The 11,781-nt window shown below is 47.1% G+C and overlaps 1 pseudogene; it reads left to right on the top strand.

The window, feature by feature from the left end:
- The first annotated feature begins 1,696 nt into the window (after positions 1 to 1,696).
- LOC120699059 lies at positions 1,697 to 5,512 on the top strand (annotated as a pseudogene).
- The last annotated feature ends 6,269 nt before the right edge of the window (positions 5,513 to 11,781 follow it).

Consider the following 11,781-nt stretch of genomic DNA (forward strand, 5'->3'; position numbering starts at 1 on the left):
TAGGATATCTTTATATTTTGTATGCTTTCTAGTATGTTAGATTTGTTCATACTAGTTTTTGTGGTTGCCATGATTTATTTCTTTCGAAATTTAATACTATGCAATAGTATGAGGCCAGTCTCAATGGGAGTTTCATGATATTAAATATTATCAATTTTGCTAACATGACATGGAAAGAGAATGATGAAGTTTCATGGAATGTGAGAAGAGTTTTATCACCACAAAATCCATCTGGCACAGTTATTTAGTTCTCAGTCTAGATAACTGTGCACATAAAATTCCCACTGAGACTGACCTGAATATCTATGTAACTTTTTTTTGTTTCTCTCATGTGACCCTACAAATTCTAAGTTAATGCAATGCGACTCTGGAAGCCAAGCATCTTGGAAAAAATCCACAGCACCGGACGGGGACACCGTGGGGCAGCGAGGAGAGGCGGCACGGCCGGCCCCAGTCTCCTGTGACCCAAGGCGTAGAATAGTCCGCTGGAAAGCATATTGGTAAGCCGGGATAGGCTGACTTCAACAACACAACGCAAAATAGGAGAGGCAATCGACGTTTTGCCTCGTCTACAGTGTTTGCATCGCACGATAAAAAAAATCTCGTCTCCAACAAAGCAGATGCAAATCAAGCTGTTGCCGGCGATGCCCCTTCCATCTCCTGTAACCGCCGCCGGCGCAGTCCCTCCCCTTCTTTTCCGCCGCCGCCCCTTCCCTCCCCTCCATCATCCGCGCATCCGACGTAGGAGCTCGCGGCCACCGGCCCTGGAGCTCTGCTCCAGCTCGCGTCGGCCCTCCGCCCTCCCTCGCGCCGGCCATGGCGCGCATGCGGGCGCGGCGCCGCGGCGAGCTCCGCCTCGTCCCTTCTCCCCTTCCTGCTCCGCCCCGCCCCCTTCCTCTCCCTTTCCCCTTCCTGCTCCGGCCCGCCACTTCCTCCCCCACCGCGCCGCCCTCCTCCTGCGTCGCTTCGTCGGCGCCGGCGGCCGGATCCGCGGCCCTCCCTCGCGGCGGCGGCGGCGAAGGAGGCCTGCGCGGCCACTGCGAGCCACGGCGTGCACGGCGGCCGGCCGCGGGCACGGTGGCAGAGGCGCAGCCCTCGGATTCGGCTGCTCGAGGTCCGGGCCGTGGGAGGCGCGCGGCGGACGGCGGCCGATCTGCGACGAGCTCGCATGGCGGCGTCCAAGGCGAGGCTGAGGGCCTCCTCTGCCCGCGCCCGCGGCCGCGCCTCGCCTCCTCCTCCTCTGCCGGGCGGGCATGGCCGCCGTCCGGGGCGTCCTCCGCCCGTGGCGGCGGGAGGGGAGGGCGAGGAGCGAGAGCGCGAGGAGGACGAGGACCGGGGGAGGTGGCGGCGCTTCATCTCCGTCGCCCCGTGGCGAGATCCGGTGGCGCGCGACGCGGCGAGGCGGAGCATAGCGCGGCCGGTGGGCGGAGCAGCGCGCTTCGCGGCGGGGCGGAGCAGATGCCTTCGACGAGAGAGGGAATGCAATTTGCATTCCCTCTCTCCTCCGATGCAAAATGCATGTCGCCTATGCCTCCACTGTTGGAGCGTTTCCCTCGCGTGAACAGTAGACCGTGGAGAGGTAAAATGCATTTGACTTCTCCTTTTGAAGTCAGTCTTAGCTCTGCTGGGCTTGCTGGTGATTTGTGAATGATTGCTTGCCATGTGTGGGGCAACCAGATCCTGCGCTGCCCACCCCAACAATCCCCAATTCCATTACTGCCCATCCCCGTCCTCGCTGTAGCAAACTACTAGTCCTCCTCTAGTCACCCCCAACTCCGTCGCATCGCTCACCGCCAGCCGCCGCCGCCTCGCCCGTCCGCCTCCGCCGCGCCGTGGGCATCCTCCCCAGCTAAGCTGTCGCGCCGCCCTCCTTGCCACACGCCCTGCCGCGGGCAGCCATCCCCGTCCTCGTCGTCGCGCCTTTGCCGCCCTTCTGCGGTGGAGAGAGAGGAGCGGAGATCCAGCCGCCTCACGGCGGATTCGTTCGTCTGATTGGTAAGCCCGGGTTGATTCCGCTGCTCCGTAATCTGTCTAGACGCGTGCAAATCCGAATCTTTCCCCGGGACGGGATTCAAATTCAAATCTTTGCTGCGAGATTCCATCCGGGTCGTCTCAAGTCTTAACGCGGTCTCTTCTTGGACTGGGTCGCTTAGGTTTTGAGATCACCCGCTGAATTGCTGACAATAAACGAAAAATATGTTTGCTTTTGCGCATCGTAGCCTGCTTGATTGTTCCGTCTGGGAAAATAATCTGCTTGATTGTTCTTTGCTCTCTTGCAATGTTCGGATCACCTTGTGTTACTCAAGATGCCCTGATTTGTTCTCGTTTTTCTCCTTTTGGGTCGACAGCTGCAGCGCATCAAATTTCCTCAGTACTGCTTGTACTTGTCTGCAAATAAATTCGTGCTGCCACCAAAAGGAGAGCTTCCGCAGCTCCTATGGCGAAGCCTCCCAATGGCATTGGCCGTAGGTATGTTTAGTACAGCATCTACAAAATCCTTTTAAGTAGTTCTTGTTTAACCTGTAGATTTAGCTACGAGTATATCTAATGCCAACAGCAGCATGCCAAGGTCAAATGAGGGCATGCGGCTCATATTTTCAGCAGTTGTCGGTGTCATGCTGGGCTACCTGTTTGGGATATCCTTCCCTACAGTCAACATAACCAAGGTAAAGTGGCCCATTGGCCTCTTGTTTTCTTCTCTCATTTACCTTGTTTAGAGTTAAGAAAATTCTGAATTGACTGCCTCACAGCTTCACTTCCCTTCGAGTATCATCTCCTACATTGAAGATAGGAACTCTGGCATCACAACCCAAACATTGTTGAATCATGCATGGGCATCTGCAAATAATCGTAAAAAGAACAATTCTGATTCAAACTCTGGTGAAATTCCCAAGGTACTTCGACACACTAGTACTTCATATTTTTCAGTACCGTCATATGTTCTATAGGTTTTATTGGCAATGCTTGAGTGAGGTTTCATATTTTGTTATTTTGTAGTCCATACTTGTTTGCTCTGTTATATACTTGTATTCCTACTGTGTTTCTCATGCATTGTATAAAACTTTAAGCTTCCCAAAGCATGCCAGGTTTGTAAATGTAGAGTGTTTTGTATGTGATGAAGGTTAATCAGTCTTCCTTCAATGGAAGTTGGTGGCCCAGCAATTGATTGTTGACATTCAGTCCTACATCTGACATATTTAGCTTAATAATATGGTTCCTGCTCTTTACTTTCCAATTTTCTTAAAAGGATTGCACAATTCTGTGTCCAGATTTATGTTCCTACAAACCCAAAAGGTGCTGAAAGACTTCCACCAGGCATTGTTGTGTCTGAAACAGATCTTTATCCCCGAAGATTATGGGGTGATCCTAGTGAGGTTGGTAGTTGCTACTGTTGTAATTTCTCATTTTTGCCTTCAATTGGAGGTTTTCTTGACGCCTTTCATATGATCTACATTCCTAAAATACATTTATTCCTCAGGACCTTACTAGTGAGCCGAGGTACCTTGTTACTTTTACTGTTGGGATCGGGCAAAAGGCAAATATTGATGCTGCTGTAAAAAAGGTAACTGACAGACTAGCAACTTACTTGCTGAAGCTTGGTGGATCAAAATTTGAACCCTGAAACTGATGTATTCATCATGCATCTAAGTGAACTTGTAGTTCAATTGAAATGAGCTTGTGGTCATTTCTTTTGAACTCATATAATTTTCTCATATAGTTTTCAGATAAATTCACCATCATGTTGTTCCATTATGATGGCCGGACTACTGAATGGGATGAATTTGAGTGGTCTAAAAGAGCTATCCATGTTAGTGTCATGAAGCAGACTAAATGGTATGTTATTGTTAATATACTCCAGTGCTTTTGCATGGCCCTTCTCAATGTAATGTTTGACTGGAAAATATGTGATGATGGGCATGTCTTGTTAATTTAAGGTGGTATGCAAAGCGATTTTTGCATCCTGATGTTGTTGCCAGATATGATTACATTTTCATCTGGGATGAGGATCTTGGTGTTGAGCATTTCAATGCAGAGAAGTAAGCAGTACATATTTACATTCTTGTTTTTTTTCGACTCAGCTGGTATTCATTTTGATCAAGATCATAACCATTCTATTTTCCAGGTACATTGAGCTTGTTAGAAAGCATGGGTTGGAAATCTCTCAGCCTGGTTTGCAACCTGATAGAGGACTAACATGGCAAATGACTAAGCGCCGTGGTGACCGAGAAGTCCATAAGTAAGCTGTGGAATCAATATTCTGTGTTCAATAATTAATGATAGGTCATTTTTCTTACTAATATTTTTCCTTACACAGAGTAACCGAGGAGAGACCAGGCTGGTGCACTGATCCGCATCTCCCGCCATGTGCAGCGTAGGCCCAACATTTGTTGTGTATTCATTTCTCATTGCCCAATTACTATCGATCATGTTCAATTTTGATGTGCAGATTTGTTGAAATTATGGCAACAGTGTTCTCTAGAAATGCATGGCGCTGTGTATGGCATATGATTCAGGTGAAGTGGCATTACAGTCTAAGTCAGTAGTTTCTCTGAAGTGATATGCTTACGCACTGTTTTATGCAGAATGACTTGGTCCATGGATGGGGTCTTGATTTTGCACTTAGGAAATGTGTTGAGGTATTCCCTGCCATTATCATGCATAATACTTCACCTCGACAATTATTTTCTAATTCCAGGATTAGCCACAGTTCAAGCCCCTTCTTCTCAGGATAGCAGCATCAATCAATAACTACATGATTCCCAACTTAATCAACGTGCCTTCCATTTTAAATACTATTTTGAGCTATGCACTGGAACTCATTTATTTTATTTTTGATTAAACAGCCAGCTCATGAGAAGATTGGAGTTGTTGATGCTCAATGGATTGTTCATCAAGCAGTTCCTTCACTTGGGAACCAGGGCAAATCAGATAATGGAAAAGCACCGTGGGAAGGGGTAAGACATCATCTACTGGTCCATGAATTTTGGGCTGCACAGTATAAGGATTGGTTCTTACTGTTTAACTTGGATGTGCACCACAGGTAAGAGAGCGCTGCAGAAAAGAATGGGGAATATTCCAAACAAGGTTGGCTGATGCGGAAAAGGCATATTACATGGAACGGGGCATCACACCCCCGAATTCAACAGCAGTTTAGATGAATACATGCCCCTCACATGCCACGCCAAGGTTTCTGTTGCGGGAACCTGGTCCTTGCATACTGGAGTATTCATTGAAGTGGCTGCAGCCCTGGGCCACCCATATATTTGTACATGAGAGCACCCACGAATCATCACGATTAATCTTAGTGTCGTCCCACTTGGTTCTAATGTTATTTTTTGGTTAGTGAGACTAGCTGCGATGTAAGTAGGAGATATAGCGGGGACCACGAGGGTACTCGTTTGTGTATTGATGACCTGATGCCATATGGATATTGACAATCCTTTTCCTCGTTTCGGTATGTAAATTATTTTCCTCAGATCAGTTCTTGTGGGCAACCAGGTCAAATTCTCCAGTTCAAGGTTTCATGAACTGGCAATGAAAGAAAAATATCCAAGAAACTGTCAAGTCAGAGTGAGCCCTGCATGGCATCTGACTAAATTATCGCTGACTGGTCCAATTCAGAGTCAAAATAAAAGCAGGTTCATTGAAGATTCTATCTGGAGCTTCAAGGAGGAGGATTTTAAGTGGTGGCTGCAAAGTACATTGTCGGAGTCTCGTCGTCGAGCCTTAAATATCGTGGACCGGTGTTTGGAAGAAATTTTGATTGTGGAGGATGACGCCTTCCAGGGATGGTTCTTTGGTAGTAGTTTGATGTACCAGCTGGGGAGTTGGATTTGGTACTGCGATCTGTTGAAAGATTTAAATTTACCGTATGCTAATATGTCTATTTGTCTGATTGGATGACGCCTTCTAGGGATGGTTTTGCAGGCTGTAGATTCTGTTATCTGATTGGATGAAACTTTGGCTGCTAATTTCTGTGTTGTACATTGGTAGGAGATAAATGTACCATATGCTAGGTCAATATAGATATTCAGAAGTCCGGATTGCCCAACATTATTGGGACCGTCCTCACAATATTGTATTAAGAATTACATCTTTTCACACAAATCAAGAAAACTTTCAGACCATGTCCTCATCCATACGGAGTGGTCCGTGGCCTTGTGAGTCAGGCCGGATCCCAAATTATGTTTTGAAAATGGGAACAGATGAGGAGATTTTTTTGCAAAGCGATAGTCAAACTCTTCACCTGGAGGTTCCCATTTGGATGTCCTGCCATCCGGGCTAAGGCCCCTTTGCGGTGAGGGATATTTTTTGATGCCATCAAGATTTGAGCTGTAGCTGGTGTCTTCATCAAAGGAACTTATCATTACACTATAGGAGTCTTGGCACCAACATTATTTAAGATAGCTTGGCCTTGGCATTCTTGTTCATTTTAGCCTCTCTTTTTTCCAGCACGTTATGCCTTTTTAACAAATAGTTCGCCATTTTTTTGGGATGTATAATGTCCAATTACCTTTACATAATATAAAAACCACAAAAATATTTAAAAAACTGTTCCTGTAAAATTCAAGCCTAATTCTGCGCTATGTCAAAAATAAAAAAAATCCGAATATGCTAAATAACAAATCAAATGCAAGATGAAATATTAGTATGCTTTAACCGGCAAGACCTGGACAAATGTAGTTGAACAAAAACAGCTCAATAAAGACAATCTTATTGGCACCGCGGAGGTGGCTGAATCTTCCAATCGGTAGAGTCTAACAAACGACCAGTTGCACTGCCGACCCGCACTGTTAGGCCAGCCCAGCAAATTAATATGGCCACGGGCTCCTTTGCACGTGGCGCATGCCCCAATGCCTCCCACCTCACTAGTGTGCCCCCTGGTGGCGGAACTGAGGGGGGCTGGCACAACATAATTTTTGTTAAGTATCAATTAATCTTAGCTTAATCTTAGTTTAACTTTTTAGGTATCTCTTAATCTTAACCCACTTCACCCCACAACAAAACCCATAATATCATTGGTTTCTTGAAAATCCACAATCCACCGTCCAAGTTCTCTCCATTCTCCCTGTTAGGGATGAAAGCGGTCGGGAACGGTCGGGAAAATCCTCTAACTACTTCCGTTACTGTATTTTTTACATAGGAACGGGAACGGGAAAGGCGGTCGGGAAAGCGAAATCGGAATTACGGGATGCCGGAAACGATACAATCTGATCGGAAATATGTCGGTAACGGTCGGGAACCGATAATTTTATCCGGGAATATAAACGCACATAACCACTTCAATCATTCAATTTAGAACGAGGAGTATATAGACAGTAAGACCAATAGTATCATAAATAAGTATATATAACATCAGTACATTATTCAATTTAAAAGAAAACCTGCCAGGTTTCCCGTGCGCAGCATCCAGCAGCTCAGATTTGCTTACAGCCCACCCCAGCCCATTGAGCAAGCGCTCCTACCAGGCAAGCACCAGCAAGCGCTCCTACCAGGCGCCGACGGCAAGCAGGCAGGCGGCTATAGCCGAGATGGAAGATAACAACAAACCCACTGCTTCGCTAATGCAATTGCATTAGCCATCACAGCCATGGCTCCTGTCTATACTTCTCCAATTTAAACCTATATAAATATATTATTGTTTATATGATATGCTCTGTAAACATTATTGATTTCATAACACATAATAGAATAGATTTTTTTTAAATTAGCCCTAATTTTTGTGGGAAATCAAGGGAAACTAAAATGAACAAGATATATTGACTCTCGCTTCTATTTTCCTTTGCGAATTATCATTGCATGATTAAATAATATATACCGTGACTAGCTAGTGCATATTAGTGCTGTTAATAAAAAAAGTGCAAATTGTAAAAGTCTTGTAACTACAAATATTATCGGAGTTTGTTAGGCCCCGGCCCTCCTTTAAATTTCTTTTCAGTTCTGCCACTGCCCCCTCCCACCCCTTGCATATTTTGTAATATTGCTTGTCCAAAAAATATTATCTCCTTCATATTATCCATGTTTGAAGAACCGGTTACACCATTGTGTTCTAGGTGTCAAGACGAACAAAAATAGACCCCAAGTTGCATATGTTTTGACGATAAGTTTTATTGGTGGGTAGTGCCTCCAGAAATGGGTGGACCTACAACAACTTCGGGTAGTGCAGTAAAGAACTCAAGAGCGAACAAATTATCTTCGGACAAGTGTCCAAAAATTTATTAACTCCGCATTCAATACCTCATCCGTTATAGTTACACGAGTATTTATAGGGATCGGTACAACTACCTGTACCTAGAAAATTACATCTGAAGCCCTTCTCAACGGCTATATTCCTGAAATATTCTAGGGGTCCATGGTAATTACACCTCTGCACCTCGCTTTCCAACTCAGCAACACTCGAATTCACTTGGGTCTTCATGGAGGATCTTCGCACTCGGCCTTCGTTGCCCGCTTGCTCTGCCCTAGTCTGAGAACACTACTTCCAATTGTCTCTACTGCTTTGCGGTTCTTCATCCGCTCACCGAAGCTCCGCGCGCCCAGGCTTCGCTAGCCTTCGCTACACCTCGCCGGCTAATTCCTTGACTTGATCTCATAGCTTGATGGCCCTTTGATCTGAGGGTTCTTCTGGTCGTTGGGCCGAAGGTGGTGTCCCCAACAGTAGCCTGTCGAGGCCGTGGTCCTTCCTTGGAAGTCCACATCTTCGTCCCTCAGGCGCGTGTATCTCCACCCGAACTCTTACCCTTCAGATCGATGCCCGCATGGCCTTCGCGCATGTGTGGGTCCTTGATTCCTCTAGAAGAAAACATGGGAACTTGCGCCCAGTGGCGGATCCATAGGGGGGCTGAGGGGGCTCCAGACCCCCCTAACTCCATGAAGTCCATGGGAGCCCCCCCCCCAAGCCCCCCCTACAATTTCCAGCCATAGTTGAAAGGGAGGGGGAAGAAAGGAGGTGGAAGAAGAAGAGAAAGGGAAGGAAGAGGAGAAAGAAAGGGAAGACGAGCCCCCCAATCTTCAGCTTCTAGATCCGCCACTGCTTGCGCCATCACTTGCGCCTTTGAGATCAACAATAAACCAACAATATGTGTTTTTTTTAAGTTGAAGCAACACAAGATGATGAAAGATGGCCTTGCCCGGCGCGCCGCGGTACCGTGAATGATGGCACCCCTATTTATGGTTGAGCACATATTGCTTTCCATTCCATCGCTTTCCTGCTCACAAGCTTCAGAGTTCTTCGCCTCGTGTGGCGATCATCTGCTTCCACGTTGCACTCGTTCCACATGTGTTCGTGCCAAAGGTGTTCCCCGCGGCATCGAAGATGGAGTCATAGGAGTCCATGGCGCCGGAGGGCGATTGTGTGAAGGCTCCCCAACATCGTTCCTTGGGTCAATGAGCATGACGCCAGCCTTGCTCGACAACATGGTGAAACATGGGGTGATCACCAAGGATGCCGCCCGCGTGCCTCCCGCCAGTGAGGCTATGGCACATCCGGAGGCAGATGAAGTCATGGTGTACATGGACTTCTTCGCTGCAGGTCTTTAGTTCCCCTTGGACCCTACCGTGGTGGAGATGTTCCAGCTGTTCGGGGTGTTTCTGCATCAGATGACACCAACTTTGTTCCTACGCCTGAATTTGTACTTCTAGCTGTCGAAGACTTGCCGCCTTAGCCCCAGTGCTGAAGGCTTCATGCGCGCTCATCGCGTGCATTACCAACCAAAGACGGTCATTGTGTGGTCTCTTGATGGTCAGAGAGTCAAAGGGGAACCCAGTACAGGTGTTACACCTTTGCGTTCCATAAGACCATGCCAGCCCCATGGCCGCATACAAGGAGAAGTTGGGGGGGTGTTTGGACTGGGCTTCATTTTGGTTTTATTACAAGGTCCCCCTCAATCTGGTGACAAAACACCACCCTCTCGTGGTGGACAATATCGGTGAGCTGGGCGAAACCTCGAGCCGACTGTGGAAGATAGGCTAGAGCACGAAGCCTTCTTTGTGATGCTTTGCAAGGTGTTGAAGGTCTTCAGCACGTGCAACATTGTGGAAGAATTAGCAGCCTGGCAATGTTTCCCGATGAAGGCCGGATGGGCCATCGCAGCCTGGCTGCCGGAGGACTGGTGGGTTGGCGGCATTCCTGTGCCCGACTTAACTGCATTGTTTAACCTACAGAAGCATTGTAAGTATTGCTTGACACAATCCTCGCTTTTTGTGTGCCTTCGATTATTCACTTGTTGATTGTATCTCCAGTGATCGACGCAGGGGTCATGGAAAATTGCAGGCTCAGAATCTTGTAGGCCGGATGTGATTCAACCAAGGTGCTCCACCATTGCCTGAGAGATCGTTACTGCAGGTAATGCACCAGCAACTTCAGCAGCAGGTTGGTGGGTCGCACACATCGCCATCGGCTCCGCAGCCGATAGCACCACGCCCACAGTATGATCCGTATACTATTTGGGCAACGATGAATGCCATGTCGCACATGGTAAATGAGCAAGCTCGAGGGGGGGGGCAGCGCATCGATAACAACCTGTTCCCGAGTATCAACAACAAGCGCCGACAGAGCAGCATCAGGGATCTGTTCAGATCCCCGCATCTCCAGTTCCACAACCAACACAACACGTGCAAGCCTAGGTACAACAATCGTTTGCTCGTCAGCAAGTTACACCTCAAGCTGTTGATTGGTCAGCACAGATAGCAGATGTGATGAGAAATCAATTCGGTTTGAAAGCTAAAGAGACGGCATTCATGTACCTTAAGAATTACCCTGAGGCTTATGATCAAATTGCTTTACCATCATGATACAGGGTGCCGGATTTTACCATGTTCTCTAGACAGGACAACATGACTACTGTGGAACACATCAGCCGGTTCCTGATCCAGTGTGGGGACGTTTCTACAGTTGATGCTCTGAGGATTCAACTATTCCCACTATCTCTCTGGATCGGTCTTTGCGTGGTTTACTTCACTACCACCAAACTCTATCATTACATGGGCTGATCTAGAGAAGTATTTCCACAAGTACTTCTTTGCAGGAGTACATAGGATGAAGATCACCGACCTGACGGCGATCAAGCAAAGTAATGATGAACCTACCACCGATTACATTTAAAGGTTTAGAGACATCAGGAGCATATGCTTCCGCTTATCTCTTGGTGATAGCCAGTTAGTTGAATTGGCTTTTCAGGGATTGCTGCCTCACATCAAAGAGTGGTTCTCCTCTCATGAATTTGAGAGTTTAAGTCATCTCGCTCAGAGGCTGGTATGTGTTGACGTTCGAACCCCGGTCTAAACATGGGCACCACGTTCCAGAAAAAAGTCAACTTCGCGGGAGATTCTTCCGATTCTGGAAACGAAGCAGAGATTGGTTTGGCCGATTGGACTAAAAAGAAAGAGCTAGTTTCGTGCCCGTTTGCAAAAAAGGAAAAGGAGAAGTTCGGGTTCGACGTCACAAAGGCCGACCGTATCTTTGATCTATTACTTCAAGAAGGACATATCAAGTTTTCTGCAAATCATACGATTCTGTCGGCCGCTAAACTAAGAAATTGCAAGTGGCACAACGCCGTTTTGCATAGTACTAACGAGTGCAGAGTGTTCTGCAAAGAGATCTAATCGGCGATTGAAGCAGGAAAAATCGAATTCGATGTGCTAGAGAAGCCGATGAAGATCGATGGACATTCGTTCCCTACCAACATGGTAGAGGTGGTGAATCATGATGCCAGTACGGGCCAAAGCTATTGATATATGTACAGTAAGTAATTAAAGCTGTTGCTGAAGACAAAGAAAAAG

The sequence above is a fragment of the Panicum virgatum genome, chromosome 1K, assembly GCF_016808335.1.
Source record: "Panicum virgatum strain AP13 chromosome 1K, P.virgatum_v5, whole genome shotgun sequence".
Lineage (NCBI taxonomy): Eukaryota > Viridiplantae > Streptophyta > Magnoliopsida > Poales > Poaceae > Panicum > Panicum virgatum.